This window comes from Syngnathus scovelli, unplaced genomic scaffold (assembly GCF_024217435.2).
Source record: "Syngnathus scovelli strain Florida unplaced genomic scaffold, RoL_Ssco_1.2 HiC_scaffold_29, whole genome shotgun sequence".
Classification (NCBI taxonomy): Eukaryota; Metazoa; Chordata; class Actinopteri; order Syngnathiformes; family Syngnathidae; genus Syngnathus; species Syngnathus scovelli.
The window spans coordinates 505,352-526,111 of record NW_026061381.1 but is presented as its reverse complement, the minus strand read 5'-3'; positions in this window follow the sequence as shown (position 1 = coordinate 526,111).

The window sequence follows — 20,760 nt, the reverse complement described above, 5'->3', positions numbered from 1 at the left end:
CGTTCACCACTCCAGGCTGGACGGGGATCGGCAGCGCCAGGAGCCAGAACCGATGCAGTTGGGCAGAGCTAAGTTGACCGAGGAGGAGAAGTTACGGCGACGCCGAGAGGGAAGATGCTACTACTGCGGTGAGCTCGGACACCTCCTTCTCTCCTGTCCAGCGAGGAGGACCCTGAAGGTGAGCGCCTTCTCTGCGGCTCCGTCCCCGGAGCGAGTGCTTCCCAAGGGCAGGATTACACAGTTGGGAAGAGAAATAGAACTCGAAATACTAATAGACTCAGGAGCAGATGAAAGCCTGATAGACTGGGCATTTGCTCGCCGGTGGGGGGTAAAGACTGAGCTGATGAACACCCCCGTGAAAGCTAAGGCACTCAATGGACAGGCACTTTTTGAAATAACTCACATAACAGAACCAGTCTCGTTGTCGATAGGTCCCCACCAGGAGAATATAAGGCTACATGTCGTGACCTCTCCAATGAACCCTCTCATTCTCGGGTATCCATGGCTTCAACGCCACAACCCCGTCATAGACTGGGGATCAGGGGAAATAACGGGATGGGGGCCCGACTGTCATGATTCCTGTGTCAGGTCTAACCCGCGCGCTGTGCCTCCTGCTCGGGACGCGCAAACCCCCGACTTAACCGGGGTCCCTGCGTGTTACCACCCATGGGCCGAGGTATTCAGCAAGGCCAAGGCTACCTCCCTACCTCCCCACCGTCCGTATGATTGCGCCATTGAACTCCTGCCGGGTTCGACTATACCTAAGGGGAGGCTTTATTCTCTTTCGGGACCTGAAAAGCAAGCCATGAACGAATATATAGACTCCTCCCTGCAAGCAGGACTGATTCGACCATCATCGTCGCCTGCGGGGGCGGGGTTCTTTTTCGTGGGCAAGAAGGACGGCACCCTACGTCCCTGTATTGATTATAGTCCTCTCAATCAGATCACAATCAAGAACCGGTATCCGCTCCCACTGATGTCGACCGTGTTCGACCAACTACAGCAAGCCCGGGTGTTTACAAAGTTAGATTTGCGCAACGCATACCATCTAGTGCGCATCCGGGAAGGGGACGAATGGAAGACAGGGTTCAACACCCATCGAGGACACTTCGAATACTTGGTCATGCCATTTGGTCTCACCAATGCTCCCGCTGTGTTTCAGGCCATGATCAATGATGTTTTGAGAGACTGTTTGGACCGTTTTGTATATGGATATTTGGCCGATATTTTGATTTATTCCCCAGATCAATTCCGATCCCAAGTCATCCATTGGGCTCACACCTCCAGACTCTCTTGTCATCCAGGCATGCGCAGAACCCTGTTTGTCATCCAGCAGCGATTCTGGTGGCCCTCCATGAGGGCTGACATCAAAGAATACGTGGCAGCCTGTCCCGTCTGCGCCCGGAACAAGAACTCCCACGGCGCCCGTATGGGGTTGCTGCATCCCCTACCCATTCCTTCGCGTCCATGGGCAGAGATATCCATGGATTTCGTCACCGGACTTCCGGTCTCGCATGGGCGGACCACCATACTCACAGTAGAAGACAGATTCTCAAAGATGGCTCACTTTATCGCCTTGCCCAAGCTCCCGTCCGCTAGACGAACAGCCATAGTAATGATGGACCACATATTCCGGGTTCATGGGTTCCCGAAAGACATTGTCTCCGATAGGGGGCCCCAATTCGTATCCAGGTTTTGGAGGGAGTTTTGCAGGCTCATAGGGGCAACCGTGAGTCTCACGTCAGGTTATCATCCGGAGGCGAACGGGCAGACGGAACGGGTCAACCAGCAGTTGGAGACAAGTCTCCGCTGCCTGGTCTCCCAGAACCCCTCCTCATGGAGCAAGAACCTCTCCTGGGTGGAGTATGCCCACAACTCCCTGCCTACCACGGCCACAGGTATGTCCCCATTCAAGTGTGTGTATGGCTACCAGCCCCCAGTCTTCCCTGACAGTGAGCCGGAGGTGACGGTGACTTCGGCCCACGCCTTGGTGCGCCGCTGCCATCGCGTCTGGGCGGCGGCTCGGGCCACGCTGGTCCGACAGGGGGACCGGGTCAAGCGGATGGCTGACCGGAGGAGACGTCCGGCGCCCGTGTACCAGCGAGGTCAACGGGTCTGGCTGTCCGCCAAGGATCTTCCCCACCGGGGGGACTCCAGGAAACTGGCGCCTCGCTTTGTGGGTCCGTTCCCCATCGCCAAGGTCGTGCACCCGGCCGCGGTGCGTCTCCGCTTGCCCAGGTCCCTTGCAGTCCACCCCACCTTTCACGTCGGGAAGGTCAAGCCGGTGGTGGACAGTCCATTGGTGCCGGATCCTGCGCCGCCTCCGCGGACTGTGGGAGGTGGGACGGTCTACACCGTAAAACAACTATTGGATGTGCGCAGAAGAGGCCGGGGCTGGCAGTACCTGGTGGACTGGGAGGGTTATGGGCCGGAGGAGCGGCAATGGGTGCCGCCTAGTTATATTTTGGACCCGGGACTGTTTGATGACTTTTATGCGGCTCACCCTGGGGCTCCTGGGCCGTCTGGGATCCGGCCCTAGGGGGGGGTTCTGTCATGCGGTCGCGTTTATTTTTCCAGTTTTTTGTCTCGTCGATTGTCGTAACTTTACTTCCGGTTTTATTTTGTCATCCCTTCCGTTTCAGTTCGTGTTTCCTTCCTCGGTGTTTGGTTGTCTTGTCTTCCCTGATCCCGATTGTGTGCACCTGCGTAATTGACACTAATTGTCATCACCTGTGTCCCCGCCCTTTTGTGTGTATTTAGTCCGTGTCTTTCCCTTGTCTTGTGCCAGTGTGTCTTGCCTCGTCCCGACCACCAGCGATCCCTTGATGTCCGAGCTCTCTGTAAGAACCCTCCTTTTTGTCTTGCCACCGAGCGACGCTTTTGTTTGTGCCTTGGTCCCCATCGCCTTTTTGTCTCGCCCCAGTGCGACGCCTTTGGTTGGTACTTTTTGCTACGTGTTTTCCCTCGTAAGAGGCGTTTTGATTTGTACTTTTAGCCTTTTGACTCGCCTCAGTGCGACACCTTTTGTTTGTACTTTTTGCCACGTGTTTTCCCTCGCAAGAGGCGATTTGATTTGTACTTTTGCTCAGTGTGCTTGCTGGAATAAATCCCAGAAAGAAACGACTCTGCATCCGGGTCCTCCGTCTTGTCCCCTGCCTGACATATTACACCGCGGAAATGACGTCAATAGGCTGAACTGTCGCCAAAATTCAAATCTGTGGGCGCAATGGCCTTGAGCGAGACAACGGATACAAACACGACGACTATCAACAGAAATATCTTTATTTTCTGCTTGCAAGTGGACCGTCTAGAGCGTACACGGTAAGTACAACTCATTAGGTTTAAAAAGATTTACGTTTGTGTAGTTTGCGTTGCGTTACATCTGTAAATGTTGGTTGAGGCTAAATGTTAATGTTTAATTTCCTTCCTTTAGGTTCCACGGTGTTTGTTGGCTGTAAGTTTTCCACTGCAAGAAGAGGCTCGTATCATTGACCAGGAGCGAGCTACAAGTATCATTGACCAGGAGCGAGCTACAATGGTGAGTAGCCATAACATTTATGTTAAACACTTCCTATTTCATGTCTAACAGTACTTGATTTAACAAATAACCATAAATAAATACAGTGTGGGCACTGAAGTTAACATATGTGATTATACTGCCTAATCCGTCACCGAGTATATTGTTGCAAAGTAATATAAGATCCAAAGTTGTAATTCAGAATAGTTTTCAAAAGAAGGCCATTAGAATTATATACAAGTCTGATTACCCTGAACATAATAACAAGCTATTAATTAAATCACAAATTCTTCAATTCAAAGATTTGGTAGATTATCAGACAAATAATGTCTAACAGTAATTGATTTAACACATCACGATAAGTAGATTGAGTGTGGGCACTCTCAAGTTAACATATGTGATTATACTGCCTAATCTGTTACAGAGTATGTTGTTGCCGAGTAATGTAGAATAGATCCAAACTAGTAATCCAGAATAGTTTTGAAAAGGCCATTAGAATAATAAACAAATCTGATTACCTTGAACATAATAACAAGCTAAGTGTTTAATATGTCCTATGAAGTCAAAATTGGGCACCAACATGTGGTGAAATTTGGAATTGCATCACATCCAATTTGGCTTGGGAACAAACAGATTAAATAAATCTTAGTTTTGAATAAGCCACTCCTTCTCAAACAAGTAAACTCTGCCCATTTTGCGCAGTAGATGTTCTGTTAATATCTAGTATTTATACAAAGTCATAATTTAAATTGCTTTCAACCTTCATTCATCGGTCCAACCAACATTACTCGCTCTTATTACCAACTTGTATCGATTTAACTAAGCGTTTAATACTTCCTATCAGGTCTCAATTCAAGATTTGGCAAAATACAATTTCAGCAAATCCAATTTTGCCAGGGAACAAAAATAGATTAAATAAACTAAATAAGTCTTCTTCCCATTAAATAAATCACAAAAGTTTGTCTTGTAACCAGTCCTCTTCAAACAAGTAAAGTCTGCCCATTTTGTGCCGTAGATTTTGTGTCTATGCCTAGTATTTATACAAAATCATAATTTAAATGACTTCTTTCCTTCATTCACTTTGGAAATTTGGAATTGCAGCAAATCGAATTTTGCCAGGGAACAAAAATAGATCAATTAAACTAAATAACTCTTCTTCCCATTAAATAAATTAAAAAAGTATGTCTTGTAACCAGTCCTTTTCAAACAAGTAAAGTCTGCCCATTTTGTGCCGTAGATTCTGTGTTTATGCCTAGTATTTATACAAAATCATAATTTAAAGGACTTCATTCCTTCATTCACTTTGGAAATTTGGAATTGCAGCACATCAAATTTTGCCTGGGAAGAAAAGTAGATTAAATAAATTTAATAAGTCTTACTACTTCCCATTAAATAAATTAAATACGTCTTACTTGTTACCACTCCTTTTCAAAAAAGTAGTTTAAAACGAGGGCCCTTCACTCAACCTTTAACCCTATTTATTCACCTTCTAGGCTAAGTGTTAAAGGCTAAATGTTAAAGGCTAAGTGTTAGAGGCTAAGTGCCAGAGGCTAGGCGCCAGAGGCGAGTTTTTGTGGGCTGAAGTTTTAGTGGGGTTAGTGTGAATACACTCCAAAAGAATACAACAGAATACAATACAATAGAATATAATACATAGATTAAATTCAATAGCTCTTACTACTTCCCATTAAATAAATTAAATACGTCTTACTTGTTCCCAATCCTTTTCAAAAAAGTTGTTTAAAACGAGGGCCCTTCACTCAACCTTTAACCTCTACCACCGCACGTCACATTGTGTTGTATCTGTGAATGTTGGTTGTGGCCAAATGATAGTTTTCTTTCATTCGTTTAGGTTCCACGGTGTTTGTTGGCTATATGTTTTCCAATGTCAGAAGGATGAAAATACAAAGTACAACGCTTGGACGTGGGCAAAGACGTCACCGGTGAGTCCTTCCTTCCTATTTATTTACCTTCTAGGTGCTAGAGGCTAAGTGTTAGAGGCTAAGTGTTAGAGGCTAAGTGTTAGAGGCTAAGTTTTAAAGGCAACACAATACGAACAACACAACACAATACGAACAACTCAACACAATACGAACAACAAAATATGAACAACACAACACAATATGAACAACACAACACAACACAATACGAACAACACAACACAATACGGACAACACAACGATACAGCACTGAACAACACGATACCGCACTGAACAACATGATACCGCACGGAAACACACGATACCGCACTGAACAACACCATGCCGCACTGAACAACACCATGCCGCACTGAACGACACCATGCCGCACTGAACGACACCGTGCCGCACTGAACGACACCGTGCCGCACTGAACGACACCGTGCCGCACTGAAAGACACCATCCTGCACTGAACAACACCATCCCGCACTGAACAACACCATCCCGCACTGAACAACTTTATGCCGCACTGAACAACACCATGCCGCACTGAACAACACCATGCCGCACTGAACAACATTATGCCGCACTGAAAAACACCATGCCGCACTAAACGACACCATCCCGCACTGAACAACACCATGCCGCATTGAACAACACCATGCCGCACTGAACAACACCATCCTGCACTGAACAAAACCATCCCGCACTGAACAACACCATGCCGCACTGAACAACATTATGCCGCACTGAACAACATTATGCCGCACTGAACAACACCATGCCGCACTGAACAACACCATGCCGCACTGAACAACACCCTGCCGCACTGAACAACACCATGCCACACTGAACAACACGATCCCGCACTAAACAACACCATCCCGCACTGAACAACACCATGCCGCACTAAACAACACCATGCCGCACTGAACAACACCATGCCGCACTGAACAACACCATGCCGCACTGAACAACACCATGCCGCACTGAACAACACCATTCCGCACTGTACAACACCATGCCGCACTGAAAAACACCATGCCGCACTGAAAAACACCATGACGCACTGAACAACACCATGCCGCACTGAACAACACCATGCCGCACTGAACAACACCATGCCGCACTGAACAACACCATGCCGCACTGAACCACACCATGCCGCACTGAACAACACCATGCCGCACTGAACAACACCATGCCGCAATGAACAACACCATGCCGCACTGAACAACACCATGCCGCACTGAACAACACCATGCCGCACTGAACAACACCATGCCGCACTGAACAACGCCATGCCGCACTGAACAACACCATCCCGCACTGCACAACACCATCCCGCACTGAACAACACCATGCCGCACTGAACAACACCATGCCGCACTGAACAACATTATGCCGCACTGAACAACATTATGCCGCACTGAACATTATTGTGCCGCACTGAACAACACCATGCCGCACTGAACAACACCATGCCGCACTGAACATTATGCCGCACTGAGCAACATTATGCGGCACTGAACAACACCATCCCGCACTGAACAACACCATGCCGCTTTGAACAACACCATGCCGCACTGAACAACACCATCCTGCACTGAACAACACCATCCCGCACTGAACAACACCATCCTGCACTGAACAACACCATGCCGCACTGAACAACATTATGCCACACTGAACAACACCATGCCGCACTGAACAACACCATGCCGCACTGAACAACACCATGCCGCACTGAACACCATGCTGCACTGAACAACACCATGCCGCACTGAACAACACCATCCTGCACTGAACAACACCATCCTGCACTGAACAACACCATGCCGCACTGAACAACACCATGCCGCACTGAACAACACCATGCCGCACTGAACAACACCATGCCGCACTGAACAACACCATGCCGCACTGAACAACACGATCCCGCACTAAACAACACGATCCCGCACTGAACAAGCCCATCTGGGGCTTTCTGACCATCTCACCGTTTTGCTTTTGCCCGCATACAGACAATTGGTAAAGGCATCCAGGCCGGTTCGGAGGCAGGTTCGAGTGTGGCCTGAGGGTGCCTCCGATGCACTTCGTGACTGCTTCGACACCACTGACTGGGACTTGTTTAAGCAGGCAGCAACCTACAACGATTGGACGGACATAGAGGAGTATACTGACTCTGTTACCTCTTACATCACAAAGTGCATCGATGATGTGACTTGCTCGAAATCCGTCGTCACTCGCGCGAACTGGAAGCCGTGGCTGACGGGGGCTGTCCTCAGACTGTTGAGGGCCAGGGACAAGGCTTTCAGAGCGGGGGATGAGGCTGGCTTGAGGACAGCGACGGCCGACCTGTCCCGAGGCATCAAAGAAGCGAAGAAGGCGTTCTCGTGCAAGGTCTCCACCCACTTCAAGGACAGCAAGGACGCACGTAGCCTTTGGCGGGGCATTCAGACCATCACGGACTACAAGCCCGCGCCGAGGAGCTGTGAGGGCGACGTCCGTCTGCTGAACGATCTGAACCGCTTCTTTGCTCGCTTCGATGCCCAGAACAGCACTTGCCCACTGAAGTCCACTCCCCCCCCACACGAGCAGCCCCTGCGCCTCTCTGCCGACGGTGTGAGGAGGGCGTTTGCCGCTATTGACACCCGTAAGGCGGCGGGCCCTGACAACATCCCGGGTCGAGCGCTGAAGGACTGTGCTGGGGAGCTGTCGGGTGTCTTCACGGACATCTTTAACGTTTCCCTGCAGCAGGCCATCGTCCCCTCGTGTTTCAAGGCTGCCACCATCGTTCCTGTGCCAAAGAAACCTGCACCGTCCTGCTTCAATGACTACCGCCCTGTGGCACTGACACCCATCATCATGAAGTGCTTTGAGCGGCTGGTCATGGAGCACATCAAGTCCGTTCTCCCCCCCACCATTGACCCTTTCCAGTTTGCGTACCGTGCCAAGCGGTCCTCTGAGGATGCCATCTGCTCTGCCCTCCACTCGGCCCTCACCCACCTGGAGAGAAAGGACTCATATGTGAGGTTGCTGTTTGTGGACTTCAGCTCTGCCTTCAACACCATTGTGCCGCAGCGACTCATCTGCAAACTCGACGAGCTGGGCCTCAGTACCTCCCTCTGCAACTGGATATTGGACTTCCTCTGTCAGAGGCCTCAGGTGGTGCGTGTTGGCGACAAAATCTCCGCCAGCATCACGCTGAGCACGGGAGCCCCCCAGGGCTGCGTGCTCAGTCCATTGCTCTTCACCCTGCTGACGCATGACTGCACTGCGACCTACAGCGACAACCGCATAGTGAAGTTTGCTGACGACACGACTCTGGTGGGTCTCATCACGAAGGGCGACGAGACTCGGTACAGGTCGGAAGTTGACCTTCTGACCACGTGGTGCAGGGACAACAACCTCCTGCTGAACGTCAATAAGACCAAGGAAATGATTGTTAACTTCCGGAAGGGTCACACAACACACCTGCCGCTGATCATCGACGGTGCTGTGGTGGAGAGGGTGAGCTGCACCAAGTTCCTGGGGGTGCACATCAGTGAGGACCTCTCCTGGTCCGAAAACACCTCGTCACTGGCGAAGAAAGCTCAGCGCCGCTTGTACTTCCTGCGGAAGCTCAGGCGTGCATGTGCTCCTCAGGCAGTCCTGTCTACATTCTACCGTGGCACCATTGAGAGCGTCCTCACCAATTACATCGCTGTCTGGGGTGGTAACTGCACTGAACAGAACTTGAAGGCCCTGCAGCGCATAGTGAATACGGCTGGTAAGATTATTGGTGCTTCGCTACCCTCCCTGAAGGACATTTACACCTCCCATGTCGCCCGCAAGGCAACCTCGATTGCCAGAGATGTGAGTCACCCGGCTCACTCTTTGTTTGACCTTCTGCCCTCTGGGAAGAGGTACAGGAGCCTGCGCTCCCGCACCACCAGACTCGCCAACAGCTTCTTTCTCCAGGCTGTTAGGGCCCTGAACTCGCTACCCCCTTCTGCGTAGCGTGCGGCACTGTTGCGCTATTTTCGGGAATGTCTGCTGTACGCGCACTTGCTCCTTTTTTTTCTGCTCCTCCTATTTATTTATTTATTTATTTATTTATTTATTTATTTATTGTTGTGTTATTTATTCATTATTTATTCAGCACGCTTTTGTTATACTTGTTTACTTGTTTGTCTGTTGTGAGCCATGTCTTGTCACCGTGGGATAGGGGGGAACGAAATTTCGGTTTCTTTGTGTGTCTTTGGCATGTGGAGAAATTGACAATAAAGCTGACTTTGACTTTGACTTTGACAACACCATGCCGCACTAAACAACACCATGCCGCACTGAACAACACCATGCCGCACTGAACAACACCATGCCGCACTGAACAACACCATTCCGCACTGTACAACACCATGCCGCACTGAAAAACACCATGCCGCACTGAACAACACCATCCCGCACTGAACAACATTAGGCCGCACTGAACAACACCATCCCGCACTGAACAACACCATCCCGCACTGAACAACACCATCCTGCACTGAACAACACCATGCCGCACTGAACAACATTATGCCGCACTGAACAACACCATGCCGCACTGAACAACACCATGCCGCACTGAACAACACCATCCCGCACTGAACAACATTAGGCCGCACTGAACAACACCATCCCACACTGAACAACACCATCCCGCACTGAACACCATCCCGCACTGAACAACACCATGCCGCACTGAACAACATTATGCCGCACTGAACAACACCATGCCGCACTGAACAACACCATGCCGCACTGAACAACACCATGCCGCACTGAACAACACCATCCCGCACTGAACACAATGCCGCACTGAACAACACCATGCCGCACTGAACAACACCATGCCGCACTGAACTACACCATGCCGCACTTAACAACACCATGCCGCACTGAACAACACCATGCCGCACTGAACAGCACCATGCCGCACTGAACAACACCATGCCGCACTGAACTACACCATGCCGCACTGAACTACACCATGCCGCACTGAACATTATTATGCCGCACTGAACAACACCATGCCGCACTAAACAACACCATGCCGCACTGAACAACATTATGCCGCACTGAGCAACATTATGCCGCACTGAACAACACCATCCCGCACTGAACAACACCATGCCGCTTTGAACAACACCATGCCGCACTGAACAACACCATCCTGCACTGAACAACACCATCCCGCACTGAACAACACCATCCTGCACTGAACAACACCATGCCGCACTGAACTTCACCATCCCGCACTGAACAACACCATGCCGCACTGAACAACACCATGCCGCACTGAACAACACCATGCCGCACTGAACAACACCATGCCGCACTGAACACCACCATGCCGCACTAAACAACACCATGCTGCACTGAACAACACCATGCCGCACTGAACAACACCATGCCGCACTGAACAACACCATGCCGCACTGAACTACACCATGCCGCACTTAACAACACCATGCCGCACTGAACAACACCATGCCGCACTGAACAGCACCATGCCGCACTGAACAACACCATGCCGCACTGAACTACACCATGCCGCACTGAACAACACCATGCCGCACTTAACAACACCATGCCGCACTGAACAACACCATGCCGCACTGAACAACACCATGCCGCACTGAACTACACCATGCCGTACTGAACAACATGACGCCACACTGAACAACACGACGCCGCACAGAACAACACGACGCCGCACAGAATAACACAATACCGCACAAAACAACACAATACCGCACAAACAGTTTTAGATAATATTATGTCGCAGTCATGTGACGCGGACATGATGTCAATAGGTGGAACTCACGGCAAAATTATAATCCGTGGGCGTGACTTGCAACAGGAAGTAGGAAAGCGGCAATGCTGGCAAACAAGACACAGCGGTTAGTAACACGACAACTAACAAGACAAATATTTTTGTTTTCAGCTTGCAACTTGACCGTCTAGAGCAGGGGTCTCAAACTCAATTTACCTGGGGGCCGCTGGAGGTAGAGTCTGGGTGAGGCTGGGCCGCATCAAATCGTAATCCACAAAAGTAATCCATAAAAAAGGTCAACTGATCCAATCTTCTCAATTTGAACAAATTAAAAGTTAGAACATGCAGAACAGGAAAAGTTCTTCAGAACATAGGCTTCATTTCTACTTCCTCCTACTCCTTGCTGCCAGAGACTTGGCAACGCTTCCTCTCACACAGCTGAGCCACATTTGGCTTGAGGGAGGAGGCAACTGAGACCCTCAGTATGGCTTTAAGATGCTCATCTTTAATTCCGGACCTGTACTTTGACTTATTGAAGTTCATTGTGGAGAAGAGCTTTTCACACAGATAGGTGCTGCCAAAAAGGCACATGGTCCGCTTGAACATCCTGGAAAGCTCAGGGAAGCTGGGGGGCAGTTCTCTCAAAAATTGTCCAAGCTCCACTGTTCTTCCACTCACTTCCCTGAACTTGGCTTTGAGTTCAGTATTCCACTGCAGGTCAATTAGCTCCATCTGCAGAACAGGGGGGGCATCCTCAACATCAAAGGAGAAGGGGTCAGCAAAAATGTTAAAAGTGGCTCTGTGTGTCTTGAAGTCTGCAAACCTGTGATCAAATTCTTCTTGTAGCTTCCCAATGGTATCAGCATACTTCTCACCACTGAATGCTGTGCCTGAATCCATGAGTGTCTTGCAAGCTGGGAAATGGCAGAGGTTTTTCTGAGAAAGGTGGGCTTTCCATAACACAAGTTTCCTGGAGAATGCTCTGACATTGTCATATGCAGCACTGACAAGCTGGCCCTGGCCTTGTAACTTCTTATTCAGTACATTCAACTCCTGTGTGATGTCAACAAGAAAAGCTAAGTCCATCAGCCATTTAGGATCACTTAGCATAGGAACAGGCATCCCATCCTTCTCGATGAAGGCTTTCACCTCTTCTCTCAACTCAAAAAACCTCTTCAAGACTTTCCCCCTGCTGAGCCAACGTACCTCGGTGAAGTAGAGCACGTCCTCATATTCCGACTCTATTTCTGCCAAAAAGTCGCGGAACTGTCGGTGCTTTAAAGCCCTGGCTCTGATATGGTTGATCATTTTCACGACGTTAGACATGACCTTGTCAAACCCCAGGATTTTGCTGCAAAGCGCCTGCTGATGGATAATGCAGTGCAGAGCAATGGCATCCTCCACACCCTCCTCTTCTAGTTTTCTTTGAACAAGTGCTACAAGTCCGTTTTTTCTCCCCGTCATTGATGGCGCTCCGTCGGTAGTTATTCCGGCCAGACGTTTCCATTGTAAGCCGGCATCCTCAATGGAATCACACAGCTGTCGGAATATCTCCTGACCGGTGGTCTGGCCATGCATTGGAATCACTGAGAGCAACTCCTCCGTAACTTCAAAAATGTTGTCAACACCACGGAGATATATTGCAAGCTGCGCCGTGTCAGTGACGTCTGTGCTCTCATCAAGAGCCAGCGAGTATGAGTGGAAATGTTTAGCTTTCTCACGCAGTTGATCGTAAATGTTACCCGACAAATCAGAAATACGCTCTGCCACTGTGTTGGCGGAAATACTGATGTTACCAAACAGCTCCTTTTTTTCCGGGCAGACAATACTTGCAGCTTGGATCATGCACTGTTTTACAAACTCGCCGTCTTTGAAGGGCTTTCCAGCTTTTGCTATCATTTCACTCACAACATAGCTAGCTTTCACAGCCGCTTCGTTCTCTTTGCTTGTTTTTTTGAAAAAAACTTGTTGCCTCAGTAGAGATGATTTAAGTTTGGCGACCCGATCCTCTCGCTCATCTCCCAGGTATTTTGCATACTCCTCAGCATGTTTAGTTGAGTAATGACGTCTGATGTTAAACTCTTTGTTAACAGCAACTTTACCCATGCATATTAGACAGGTTGCGACGTTCCTGTGCTCAACAAAAAAATATTCCGCCTCCCACTTCTCCTGAAATTGCCTGTGCTCATCCGCAACTTTTCTCTTCACGGCAGGTTTTGAAACAGACATGACGGGGGCTGACAATGTACAGCACTAGGTGATAGTGACAAGATATTTCCCTCCACTCGTTCATTCAAACATGTCAAAGTGCTAATTCGCCAATTAGCCAATTGCTAATTCGCCCAGTTGTCACGAGCCTGAGCTACGGGAGTCCATACGTGTCAAAAAAAGTAAAACGGCCAGATGCATGTGCGAAAAGAAATTCGCGGGCCGCACTAACACACAGCTTAGATGTCACGCAGGGGGCCGCAAAATATTGTCCCGAGGGCCGCAATTGGCACGCGGGCCATGAGTTTGAGACCCCTGGTCTAGAGCGTACAAGGTAATTACAACTCGTTGTTTTGAAAAATATGTTTTTTTGTGTAGCCCTGAAAAGCGAGGGAGTGTGGCGTTTGGGAGGAACGTCGAACTCGGCGTCTGCTTCCAGCCACAGACGCCAAATTTCGACGATTATTTCGACTGGTCAACGGTTGTAAATTATTGCGTTGATTAAAAACTTATCCTCGGTTATCCGTGGCTAAAACACCACAACCCTGCAATAAACTGGGAGTCAGGGGAGATAAAGGGGTGGGCATCCCAGTGCCAAGTATCGTGTGTCAAACCGAACCCTTCGATCGAGTCCACATGCACTTCTCCCTCGGACTTTGCGTCTCCTGAACCAGAGTTCAGAGCTCCGGATCTAAACCAAGTACTCAAATGCTACCATCAACTTGCGGAGGTATTTAGCAAAGCCAAGGCGAGCTCCTTACCACCCCACCGTCCCTACGACTGCGCCATAGACCTATTGCTCGGTGCTTCGATCCCCAAGGGGAGACTTTATTCCCTTTCGGGCCCCGAAAAGAAGGCCTTAAATGACTATATTGACGCGTCACTTAAAGCGGGTCTGATCAGGCCGTCATCATCGCCTGCAGGGGCCGGGTTTTTCTTTGTGGGGAAGAAAGACGGAACCCTGCGCCCCTGCATAGATTACAGTCCCCTCAACCAGATCACTATAAAGAATCGGTACCCCCTCCCACTCATGTCGGCCGTGTTTGATCAGTTGCAGCAGGCTCGGGTATTCACCAAGTTAGATTTGCGTAACGCGTATCACCTCGTGCGCATTCGGGAAGGTGATGAGTGGAAGACGGGCTTCAACACCCCCCGGGGACACTTTGAATACCGGGTAATGCCGTTCGGCCTCACCAATGCCCCCGCGGTCTTCCAGGCCATGATCAATGACGTTCTGAGTGATTTCTTAGACCACTTTGTTTTCGTTTACTTGGATGACATCTTAATTTATTCACCAGATTTGAGGACCCATGAGAGTCATGTTAAGTCGGTCCTGCAACGGCTCCTGGACCATCGACTTTATGTAAAGGCCGAAAAGAGCGAGTTCCATGCAGAAACGATATCGTTCCTTGGCTTCATCATAGCCCCAGGGAAGGTCCAAATGGACCCAGCCAAAGTAAGCGCGGTGACCCAATGGCCGGTACCGGATAGCCGCAAAAGAGTGCAGCAATTTCTGGGATTTGCTAACTTTTATAGACGATTCATACGAGGCTTCAGCGCCACCGCGGCTCCCCTGCACGCTCTCACCTCCCCGACAGTTCCGTTTCGCTGGACGGCGGAGGCTGAAGCCGCCTTCCAGGAGCTGAAGAGGCGGTTCACCACCGCTCCAATCCTTACCTTGCCCGACCCATCTCGTCAGTTCGTGGTGGAGGGTGATGCCTCCAGTCAGGGAATCGGCGCCATCCTGTCTCAGAGATCCCAGGTCGATAACAAGCTCCATCCATGCGCCTTTTTGTCCCGACGGCTGACCCCCGCGGAGCAGAACTATGACGTCGGAGATCGGGAATTGTTAGCGGTCAAAAAGGCTCTTGAAGAATGGAGACACTGGCTGGAGGGAGCCCAACACCCCTTTCTGGTTTGGACCGATCACAAGAACCTGCAATATATCAAGGAGGCCAAGCGATTGAACTCCCGCCAGGCTCGTTGGTCCCTCTTCTTTAACCGTTTCCATTTCACGTTGTCTTACAGACCGGGGGCCAAGAACACCAAACCTGATGCGCTGTCACGCATCTACAGCCCAGACCCGGTGTCCACAGAGCCAGAGCCCATTCTCCCCCCTCACTGCGTGGTGGGAGCCGTAACCTGGCCCATAGAGGACTTGGTGAAGCGGGCAAACCACGATGATCCACCCCCAAAGGGAAGTCCCGAGAATAGACTGTTTGTTCCGCCCCAACTACGATCCCAAGTGATCCACTGGGCGCACACCTCCCGGCTCACGTGTCACCCGGGCGTGCGAAGAACCCTGCACGTCATCCAACAAAGATTCTGGTGGCCCTCCATGGGGGCGGACGTCCGGGAGTATGTTGCAGCCTGTTCCATCTGTGCGCGGAGTAAGAACACTCCGGGCCGCCGTGTGGGGTTGCTGCAGCCTCTCTCCATTCCCTCTCGACCATGGGCCGACATCTCTGTGGATTTTGTCACGGGACTGCCGGTGTCTAGCGGTAAGGCGACGATACTCACCGTCGTGGATAGGTTCTCCAAGATGGCCCACTTCATTGCCCTGCCCAAATTACCTTCGGCCAAACGTACGGCAGTAGTTCTCATGGACCACGTCTGCAGGATTCATGGATTTCCTCGGACGTCGTGTCAGATAGGGGCCCCCAGTTCGTGTCCCGCTTTTGGAGGGCTTTCTGCAAGCTTATAGGGGCCACCGTGAGCCTCACTTCGGGCTACCACCCGGAAGCGAACGGCCAAGCAGAACGCATTAACCAACAGCTGGAAATGGGCCTCCGCTGTTTGGTAACCCAGAACCCCTCGTCGTGGAGTCAAAACTTGACCTGGGTAGAGTACGCCCATAACTCCCTTCCCATCACGGCGACCGGGATGTCCCCCTTCATGTGCGTCTTTGGATACCAGCCCCCGCTCTTCCCCGACAGCGAGCCGGAGGTGTCAGTTACCTCGGCGCGCGCCGTGGTGAGACGCTGTCGGCGCATCTGGGCAGCGGCAAGGGCCATACTGGTCCGCCAGGGCGACAGGGTGAAGAGGATGGCTGACCGGAGACGTCGTCCGGCACCTGTCTACCGGCCCGGCCAGCGGGTCTGGCTGTCCGCCCGGGACCTTCCCCTCCAGGTGGGCTCCAGGAAGCTGGCCCCCCGTTTTGTAGGGCCGTTTCCGATCTCCAAGTTCGTCGGTCCAGCGGCTGTGCGACTCCGTCTGCCTCGGTCCCTTGCGGTGCATCCCACCTTCCACGTCGGGAAGGTCAAGCCGGTTAGGGAGAGTGGGATGGTGCCGGCTCCCGCGGCACCCCCGCCTACGCGGACGGTGGGGGGTGGGCCTACCTACACAGTTAAGAAGTTGCTGGACGTGCGCCGGAAGGGCCGGGGCTGGCAGTTCCTGGTGGACTGGGAGGGTTACGGGCCAGAGAAGCGGCAATGGGTGCCGCGTAGCTATATCCTGGATCCCGGGCTACTAGATGACTTTTACGCGGCTCACCCCGATGCTCCGGGTCCGTCTGGGATCCGGCCCTAGAGGGGGGGGGGTTATGTCATGCTGTCATGTGTCGTCCGGATCACTTCCTGTTTTATTGTGTGATTTTCCTCTCGTTCCAGTCGGTGTGTCCTTCCCCTGTGCGCCCGGTCACGTGAACCCCTGATTCCAAGTGTGTGCACCTGCGTCAATGACCAACTGTCTTCACCTGTGTTCCCCTCCTGTGTCCATATAACCCGCGTCTTTCCCAGTATCCAGTGCCAGTGCGTCTTGCCTTGTAAGAACACTAGCGATCACGAAACCCTCGAGTTCCACGTACAAGCCTTGTTTGAGCGACTTTGATCCCCGATGTTAACTTGGTTACATCGCTATCTTGTTTTTGTATTTCCCTCGGTTCAAGGTGCTTTGATTTCCCCTTTTTCTCCCTCGGTTCGAGGCGCCTTAGTTTTCCCTTTTTTCCCTCCTATTGAGGCGTTTTTTGTTCGACTATCAGTGGAGACAATAAAAGCCTTTTTGGACATTGAAGTCTCTGCATTCGAGTCCTCTCCCTGCTCTGCACCTGACATAAACTAAAAAGTGGTTGAAAGTAAAAGTTTACACTATCAAAAAAACAATACTTACCTGGATAACCTGAAACAGAAAAACACACAGTTATACTTAACTATGCCGAGTTCACATATTCACACCCAATCGGTACCTGCAAGAAAAGAGCAAAAACAACAAGTTAATAAGCTAAAATGAGTAGATGGAAAATTATCCGGAACGAAACGCAAATTGCTGACATGAAACACATATAAGGACTGCTCGGAGCAGGAAATTCAGTCTCGATGCGGCCATGAAGGAGGAAACAGCTCCACATGCAACGAAACTAAATTTAGCTGCAATTCCCGTGTGCCAGACCTGAGGAAGGCACAAAAGATGCCGAAACGTTGTCGATGGCCACACGGAGGAAATAAAAGGGAGCGCAAACTAGCGCCGATAGGAAAACAATTAGGTGCAAAATTATAATTTACTCACGCTCTACCCAGATAGGAGAGCGCATGGATGCCGCACAGAGCAAGATGCTCTCGCTCCACCCAGATAGGGGAGTCGATGAATTAAGTGCGAGGTACGACTAATTTGACCGCAAATGCCGCTGTCAATCTATCATGCCAAGTCGAGACTCATTTATTACATATATAACAAAGGCGACTGGATAGGCAAAGTGCAAACACAAAAACAAACAACAAATACAAAGCAAATACATGTTTCTTAAGCCCAACTTGGCCTGATCAGCATGGCTGGCGCAGCCACGACGGACAGGGTGCTCTGGGGCTATTTTCTGGCACTAAGGTCATTTCTGCCTACAAGCGGAACAAGAGTCTGGCAGATATTTTGATCCGGGCAAAATTGCCAACATTGAAGTGGGACAAACCCTTATTGTTGGACACTCAATTCAAGAGACTAAATTTCATTAAAAATATAGAAACGGGAACAGTATTTGGAATTGACCAGGGAATCAACCCAAAATCTAGAAATTGTGTTTATGTTATTTTTTGTAACAAATGTGGGATCCAATATGTTGGCGAATCACGAAACAATTTGTCCACACGCATGTATCAGCATCGGTATAATGTGAAGAACAAGAAAGAAATGGACACACCCTTAGTTAAACATGTTGTTGATCATGGTATGGCCTCAATGAGAATGGCGGGATTACAAAGGAACATTAATTGGACAGACATGGAAAGAAAAGGGAGGGAACGGTATTGGATATTTACATTGGGAACTAGGGAGCCAATTGGACTAAACATTAAGCATTGAAGATTCACCATACACCACTTGATTTGGATCCTTACTACAATCCCATCCCTAACCCCAATCCCTACTCCTTACCCATAATCCTAACCTAACCCCAATCCCTACTCCTTACCCATAATCCTAACCTAACCCCAAACCTAATCCTAACCCTAACCCTAACCCTAACCCTACCCTAACCCTAACCCCAAACCTAATCCTAACCCTAACCCTAACTGTTAGGGTTTTCCAGGTTATCTTGATCCTATGATTATGTTGGAATGTAACCTGTAATAATTAAACTTGCCTGTCCTGTCTTAACAAAAGTAGTAGAACAAAGTGCTAAGATCTTTTGAACTGATTGACTAGCTGCAGAGGAAGCAATCAAAGTTGTTCTGTTTCCCACAACATCGTAAAACACCCCCTGCTCTGATCTTACCAGAGGCCGGGGGTTCACCAAACCTGCCCACTCTCACCCCCACTCTGTTCCTCCTAATAAATATGCCCTTGCAGGAAGGAGACTTTTCAGACTTCATTCGATAATCGCTGTTCAGACAGCGACGAATGGACTCTCCACCTGCAGGTGTCTAAAAGAACTTGCCTTGTCTCTGTGTGGTTCTTGCAAAATAAGTTGGAGTGAGCAAATCTCTAACACTAACCCTAACCCTAAACCTAACCCCTAACCCTAACCCCTAACCCCACCCACATCACACAATCCTAACATCAACAATCGCCTAAATTATAATTCTGCCACTATAACATGTAAAAATAAAAAAAATGACAATTACAAATTTTCAAAAACACTAAGAAAGCTTAAAAATACATAAAAGTTTAGAACGTCAAAATTTAAAATGTATAAATACTAATTAATTTAAAATCATTTACGAAATGTCAGAAGTATTAAAAACACAGAGGTAACATTAAATATTAATTGATGATTGAGTCGAAAGAGATAAATAAATAAAACAATATTAACACAAATTATACATTTGATGTAAAATAAGCAACAGAACGAATGAAAATAATTAGACCAGTGGATTTAGTGGTTTATGGTGCGAAAAGTGATATACAAGTCAACAAAATAAAATCTGAATCAAAAGGAAAAAAGGAAAAAGGAAAAGGGACCCGGAAAAAAGAAAAAATGAAAGAGTTTTTCACAGTAATTGATCTCAGCAATGCATTTTTCGCAGTGCCAATTCACCCAGACTCACAGTTTTGGTTCACTTTTACCTTTAAAGGACAGAGCTATACATACACCAGATTTCCACAAGGATTTGCTGATAGTCCAACTATTTTCGTTCAAGCTATCATGGCCTGTTTGGCTGATTTTCAGATGTCAAACAAAAGCCAACTTCTAGTTTATGTAGATGATCTCCTGGTGGCCTCTGAAACTGAAGCTGCTTGCAAGGTAGACTCCTTAGCATTGTTACTGTTACACTATAGGGAATGAAGTGAGCAGAAATAAGTTACAATGGGTCAGACAGGAAGTGAACTATTTAGGTCACACTTTGTCGGCTTCTGGAAGACAGATACAAAGAACCAGAAAGCAGATTATTTCAGATACACCGAAACCTGAAACAAAAAAACAAATGATGTCATTTTTGGGGCTCTGCAATTACTGCAGAGCATGGATCCCACATTATGCGGAAAAAACACAACCGCTGCTGGATATTGTGCATGGAGTTCCCATGACAATGACAGAAAAAATCATGTGGACACCAGTAGCGGATGATGCTTTTGTAGTGCTGAAACAGGCTCTGATAGAAACCACAACTCTTATCTTGCCAGACTACAATAAAACCTTTGTGCAAACAGCAGACTGCAGGAATGGTTTTATGACCTCAGTGTTGCTGCAGAGTCATAGCAGCAAACTAAGACCAATTGCATTTTATTCAAAAAAACTGGATCCAGTGGCTCTGTCTTTGCCGGACTGTGTCCAAGCAGTATGCGCGGCGGCGCTTGCAGTGAGACAATCTGCAGATGTGGTGCTCTTTCACAAAATGGAGCTGCTGGTTCCACATGCTGTAGATGTGTTGCTGCTGCAAAGCAAAAT